The following is a 9,106-nucleotide window of genomic DNA, read 5'->3' as shown; positions in this document are numbered from 1 at the left end:
ATGTAGCATTACGTTATAAGGTATAACGTTATGCAGCACTACGTTATAACGTATAACGTTATGTAGCATTACGTTATAACGTATAACGTTAAATACCATTACATTATAACGTATAACGTTATATACTATTACCTTACAACGTATAACGTTTTGTAGCTTTACCGTAAAACGTACAACGTTATATACTGATACGTTATAACGTATAAAGTTGTACACCATTACCATATAACGTATAACGTTATGTAGCACTACGTTATAACGTATAACGTTATATACTATTACCTTATAACGTATAACGTTATGTAGCATTACGCTATAACGTATAACGTCATATACTATTACCTTATAGCGTATAACGTTATGTAGCACTACGATATAACGTATAACGTTATATTCTGTAACCATATAACGTATAACGTTATATACTGTAACCTTCTAACGTATAACTTTATATACCATTATCTTATTACGTATATCGCTTTATACTATTACCTTATAACGCATAACGTTATGTAGCATTACGTTATGACGTATAACGTTCTATACTATTACGTTATAACGTATAACGTCATGTAGCATTACGTTATAACGTATAACGTTATATTCTATTACCTTATAACGTATAACGTTATATGCTATTACCTTATAACGTTATACGTTATATATTGCTACCTTATAACGTTATACGTTATATACTATTACCTTATAAGGTATAACGTTATATGCTATATCCTTATATCGTTACACGTTATATATTGTTACCTTATAACGTATAAAGTTATGTAGCATTATGTTATAACGTATAACGTTATATACTATTACCTAATAACGTATAACGTTATGTAGCATTACGTTATAACGTATAACGTTGTATATTATTACGTTATAACGTATAACGTTATGTAGCATTACGTTATAACGTATAACGTTCTATACTATTACGTTATAACGTATAACGTTATGTAGCACTACGATATAACGTATAACGTTATATTCTGTAACCATATAACGTATAACGTTATATACTGTAACCTTCTAACGTATAACTTTATATACCATTATCTTATTACGTATATCGCTTTATACTATTACCTTATAACGCATAACGTTATGTAGCATTACGTTATAACGTATAACGTTCTATACTATTACGTTATAACGCATAACGTCATGTAGCATTACGTTATAACGTATAACGTTATATTCTATTACCTTATAACGTATAACGTTATATGCTATTACCTTATAACGTTATACGTTATATATTGCTACCTTATAACGTTATACGTTATATACTATTACCTTATAAGGTATAACGTTATATGCTATATCCTTATATCGTTACACGTTATATATTGTTACCTTATAACGTATAAAGTTATGTAGCATTACGTTATAACTTATAACGTTATATTCTATTACCTTATAACGTATAACGTTATATGCTATTACCTTATAACGTTATACGTTATATATTGCTACCTTATAACGTTATACGTTATATACTATTACCTTATAAGGTATAACGTTATATGCTATATCCTTATATCGTTACACGTTATATATTGTTACCTTATATCTTATAACGTTATGCAGCATTACGTTATAACGCATAACGTTATGTACTATTTCTTTATATCGTAGTACGTTATATAGTGTTACCTTATAACGTATAACGTTATACACAATAACCTTATAACGTATAACGTTATGTAGCATTACGTTATAACGTATAACGTTATATACTATTACCTTATAAAGTATAACGTTTTGTAGCATTACGTTAAAACGTACAACGTTATATACTGTTACGTTATCACGTATAACGTTGTATACCATTACCATATAACGTATAATGTTATGTAGCACTACGTTATAGTGTATAACGTTGTATACCATTACCTTATAACGTCTAACGTTATGTAGCATTACGTTATAACGAACAACGTTATATACTATTACTCTATATCATTATACGTTATATACTATTACCTTATAACGTATAACGATATGTAGCATTACGTTATAACGTATAATTTTATATACTATTACCTTATAACGTATAACGTTATGTAGCATTACGTTATAACGTATAACGTTGTATACTATTACCTTATAACGTATAACGTTATGTAGCATTACGTTATAGCGTATAACGTTATATACTATTACCTTATATCTTATTACGTTATGCAGCATTACGTTATAACGTAAAACGTTATATACGATTACCTTATATCTTATAACGTTATGTAGCATTACGTTATAGCGTATAACGTTATATACTATTACCTTATAACTTATTACGTTATGCAGCATTACGTTATAACGTATAACGTTATATACTACTTCTTTATATCGTAATACGATATATAGTGTTACCTTATAACGTATAACGTTATACACAATAACCTTATAACGTATAACGTAGTATACTATTACGCTATAACGTATAACGTTATGAAGCATTATGTTATAACGTCTAATGTTATGTAGCATTACGTTATAACGTATAACGTTATATACTATTACCTTATATCGTTATACGTTATATACTGCTACCTTATAACGTTATACGTTATATACTATTACCTTATAACGTATAATGTTTTGTAGCATTACGTTAAAAGGTACAACGTTATATACTGTTACGTTATAACGTATAACGTTGTATACCATTACCATATAACGTATAACGTTATATACTATTACCTTATAACGTATAACGTTATGTGGCATTACGTTATAACGTATAACGTTATATACCATTACATTATAGCGTATAACGTTATATATTATTACCTTATATCTCATAACGTTTTGCAGCATTACGTTATAACGTATAACGTTATATACTATTACCTTCTAACGTATAACGTTTTGTAGCATTACGTTAAAACGTACAACGTTATATACTGTTACGTTATAACGTATAACGTTGTATACCATTACCATATAACGTATAATGTTATGTAGCACTACGTGATAGTGTATAACGTTGTACACCATTACCTTATAACGTCTAACGTTATGTAGAATTAAGTTATAACTTATAACGTTATAAACTATTACCTTATACCGCGTAACGTTATGTAGCATTACGTTGTAACGTATAACGTTATATGCGATTACCTTATATCTTATAACGTTATGTAGCATTGCGTTATAACGTATAACTTTATATACTATTACCTTATAACGTATAACGATATGTAGCATTACGTTATAACGTATAACGTTATATACCATTACGTTATAACGCATAACGTTATGTAGCATTACGTTATAACGTGTAACGTTATGTAGCATTACGTTATAGCGTATAACGTTATGTAGCATTACGTTATAGCGTATAACGTTATATACTATTACCTTATATCTTATTACGTTATGCAGCATTACGTTATAACGTAAAACGTTATATACGATTACCTTATATCTTATAACGTTATGTAGCATTACGTTATAACGTATAACTTTATATACTACTACCTTATAACGTATAACGATATGTAGCATTACGTTATAACGTATAACGTTGTATACCATTACGTTACAACGCATAACGTTATGTAGCACTACGTTATAACTTATAACGTTATATACAATTACCTTATAACGTATAACGCTATGTAGCATTACGTTATAGCGTATAACGTTGTATACCATTACCTTATAACGTATAACGTTATGTAGCGTTACGCTATAACGTATAACGTTATACACTATTACCTTATAACGTATAACGATATGTAGCATTACGTTATAACGTATAACGTTGTATACCATTACGTTATAACGCATAACGTTATGTAGCACTACGTTATAACTTATAACGTTATATACAATTACCTTATAACGTATAACGCTATGTAGCATTACGTTATAGCGTATAACGTTGTATACCATTACGTTATAACGAATAACGTTATGTAGCATTACGTTATAACGTATAACGTTATATACTATTACCTTATACCTTATAACGTTATGCAGCATTACGTTATAACGTATAACGTTATATACCATTACCTTATAGCGTATAACGTTATGTAGCTTTACGTTATAACGTATAACGTTATGTAGCATTACGTTATAACGTATAACGTTATATACGAATACCTTATATCTTATAACCTTATGCAGCATTATGTTATAACGTATAACGTTATACACAATAACCTTATAACGTATAACGTTATGAAGCATTACGTTATAACGTATAACGTTATATACTATTACCTTATAACGTATAACATTTTGTAGCTTTACGTTAAAACGAACAACGTTATATACTGTTACGTTATAACGTATAACGTTATGTAGCACTACGTTATAACGTAGAACGATATGTAGCACTACGTTATAACGTATAACGTTATGTAGCATCACGTTACAACGTATAACGTTATGTAGCACTACGTAATAACGTATAACGTTATGTAGCACTACGTTATAACGTATAACGTTATATACTATTACCTTTTAACGTATAACGTTATGTAGCACTACGTTATAAGGTATAACGTTATACAGCATTACGTTATAACGTATAACGTTGTGTACTATTACCATATAACGTATAACGTTATGTAGCACTACGTTATAACGTATAACGTTATGTAGCATCACGTTACAACGTATAACGTTATGTAGCACTACGTAATAACGTATAACGTTATGTAGCATCACGTTACAACGTATAACGTTATGTAGCACTACGTAATAACGTATAACGTTATGTAGCATTACGTTATAACGTATAACGTTATATACTGTTACGTTATAACGATTAACGTTATATACTGCTACCTTATAACGTTCTACGTTATATACTATTACCTTATAACGTATAATGTTTTGTAGCATTACGCTAAAACTTACAACGTTATATACTGTTACGTTATAACGTATAACGTTGTATACCATTACCTTATATCTTATAACGTTTAGCACTATTACTATTTCTATTACTATACTATTTCTTTATACCATAATACGTTATATAGTGTAACCTTATAACGTATAACGTTATATACAATAACCTTATAACGTATAACGTTATTTAGCACTACGCTATAACGTATAACGTTATATTCTGTAACCATATAACGTATAACGTTATATACTGTAACCTTCTAACGTATAACTTTATATATTATTATCTTATTACGTATATCGTTATATACTATTACCTTATAATGTATAACGTCATGTAGCATTACGTTATAACGTATAACGTTATATTCTATTACCTTATAACGTATAACGTTATATGCTATTACCGTATAACGTTATGCGTTATATATTGTTACCTCATAACGTTATACGTTATATACTATTACCTTATAAGGTATAACGTTATATGCTATATCCTTATATCGTTACACGTTATATATTGTTACCTTATAATGTATAACGTTATGTAGCATTACGTTATAACGTATAACGTTATATACTATTACCTAATAACGTATAACGTTATGTAGCATTACGTTATAACGGGTAACTTTGTATACTGTTACGTTATAACGATTAACGTTATATACTGCTACCTTATAACGTTATACGTTATATACTATTACCTTATAACGTATAATGTTTTGTAGCATTACGTTAAAACTTACAACGTTATACACTGTTACGTTATAACGTATAACGTTGTATACCATTACCTTATATCTTATAACGTTTAGCACTATTACTATTTCTATTACTATACTATTTCTTTATACCGTAATACGTTATATAGTGTTACCTTATAACGTATAACGTTATATACAATAACCTTATAACGTATAACGTTATGCAGCATTACGTTATAACGTATAACGTTACATACTATTTCTTTGTATCGTAATACGTTATATAGTGTTACCTTATAACGTGGAACGTTATATACAATAACCTTATAACGTATAACGTAGTATACTATTACGCTATAACGTATAACGTTATGAAGCATTACGTTATAACGTATAACGTTATATACGATTACCTTATATCTTATAACGTTATGTAGCGTTACGTTATAACGTATAACGTTATATACTATTACCTGATAACGTATAACGTTATGTAGCATTACGTTATAACGTATAACGTTATATACCATTACATTATAACGTATAACGTTATATACTATTACCTTACAACGTATAACGTTTTGTAGCATTACGTTATAACTTATAACGTTATATACTATTACCTTTTAACGTATAACGTTATGTAGCATTACGTTATAACGTATAACGTTGTATATTATTACCCTATAACGTATAACGTTTTGTAGCTTTACGTTAAAACGTACAACGTTATATACTGTTACGTTATAACGTATAACGTTTTATACCATTACCATATAACGTATGACGTTATGTAGCACTACGTTATAGCGTATAACGTTGTATACCATTACCTTATAACGAATAACATTATGTAGCATTACGTTATAACGTATAACGATATATACTATTACCTTATATCGTATAACGATATGTAGCATTACGTTATAACGTATAACGTTATATACGATTACCTTATATCTTATAACGTTATGCAGCATTACGTTATAACGTATAACGTTACATACTATTTCTTTGTATCGTAATACGTTATATAGTGTTACCTTATAACGTGGAACGTTATATACAATAACCTTATAACGTATAACGTAGTATACCATTACCATATAACGTATAACGTTATATACTATTACCTTATAACGTATAACGTTATGTACCATTACGTTATAACGTATAACGTTATATACCATTACATTATAACGTATAACGTTATATATTATTACGTTATATCTCATAACGTTTTGCAGCATTACGTTATAACGTATAACGTTATATACTATTACCTTATAACGTATAACGTTTTGTAGCATTACGTTAAAACGTACAACGTTATATACTGTTACGTTATAACGTATAACGTTGTATACCATTACCATATAACGTATAATGTTATGTAGCACTACGTTATAGTGTATAACGTTGTATACCATTACGTTATAACGTCTAACGTTATGTAGCATTACGTTATAAGGTACAACGTTATATACTATTACTCTATATCGTTATACGTTATATACTATTACCTTATAACGTATAACGTTATATATCATTACGTTATAACGTATAACTTTATATACTATCACCTTATAACGTATAACGATATGCAGCATTACGTTATAACGTATAACGTTATATACCATTACGTTATAACGTATAACGTTATGCAGCATTACGTTATAACGTATAACGTTATATACTACTTCTTTATATCGTAATACGTTATATAGTGTTACCTCATAACGCATATCGTTATACACAATAACCTTATAACGTATAACGTTATGTAGCATTACGTTATAACGTATAACGTTATATACCATTACGTTATAACGTATAACGTTATGCAGCATTACGTTATAGCGTATAACGTTATATAGGATTACCTTATATCTTATAACGTTATGTAGCATTACGTGATAACGTATAACTTTATATACTATTACCTTATAACGTATAACGATATGTAGCATTACGTTATAACGTATAACGTTATATGCCATTACGTTATAACGCATAACGTTATGTAGCATTACGTTATAACGTATAACGTTGTATACTATTACCTTATACCGTATAACGTTATGTAGCATTACGTTATAGCGTATAACGTTATATACTATTACCTTATATCTTATTACGTTATGCAGCATTACGTTATAACGTATAACGTTATATACTATTACCTTATACCTTATAACGTTATGCAGCATTACGTAATAACGTATAACGTTATATACTATTTCTTTATATCGTTATACGTTATATAGTGTTACCTTATAACGTATAACGTTATACACAATAACCTTATAACGTATAACGTTATGTAGCACTACGTTATAACGTATAACGTTATATACTATTACCTTATATCGTATAACGTTATGTAGCATTGCGTTATAACGTATAACGTTATGTAGCATTACGTTATAACGTATAACGTTATATACGAATACCTTATATCTTATAACCTTATGCAGCATTATGTTATAACGTATAACGTTATACACAATAACCTTATAACGTATAACGTTATGAAGCATTACGTTATAACGTATAACGTTATATACTATTACCTTATAACGAATAACGTTATGTAGCATTACGTTATAACGTATAACGTTATATACTATTACCTTATACCTTATAACGTTATGCAGCATTACGTTATAACGTATAACGTTATATACCATTACCTTATAGCGTATAACGTTATGTAGCTTTACGTTATAACGTATAACGTTATGTAGCATTACGTTATAACGTATAACGTTATATACGAATACCTTATATCTTATAACCTTATGCAGCATTATGTTATAACGTATAACGTTATACACAATAACCTTATAACGTATAACGTTATGAAGCATTACGTTATAACGTATAACGTTATATACTATTACCTTATAACGTATAACATTTTGTAGCTTTACGTTAAAACGAACAACGTTATATACTGTTACGTTATAACGTATAACGTTATGTAGCACTACGTTATAACGTAGAACGATATGTAGCACTACGTTATAACGTATAACGTTATGTAGCATCACGTTACAACGTATAACGTTATGTAGCACTACGTAATAACGTATAACGTTATGTAGCACTACGTTATAACGTATAACGTTATATACTATTACCTTTTAACGTATAACGTTATGTAGCACTACGTTATAAGGTATAACGTTATACAGCATTACGTTATAACGTATAACGTTGTGTACTATTACCATATAACGTATAACGTTATGTAGCACTACGTTATAACGTATAACGTTATGTAGCACTACGTTATAACGTATAACAATATGTAGCACTACGTTATAACGTATAACGTTATATACTATTACCTTATAGCGTATAACGTTATGTAGCACTACGATATAACGTATAACGTCATATTCTGTAACCATATAACGTATAACGTCATATACTGTAACCTTCTAACGTATAACTTTATATACTATTATCTTATTACGTATATCGTTATATACTATTACCTTATAACGCATAACGTT

This window comes from Bombus fervidus, chromosome 10 (genome assembly GCF_041682495.2).
Source record: "Bombus fervidus isolate BK054 chromosome 10, iyBomFerv1, whole genome shotgun sequence".
In the NCBI taxonomy this organism is placed as follows: Eukaryota; Metazoa; Arthropoda; class Insecta; order Hymenoptera; family Apidae; genus Bombus; species Bombus fervidus.
This window is presented reverse-complemented; position numbering follows the sequence as displayed.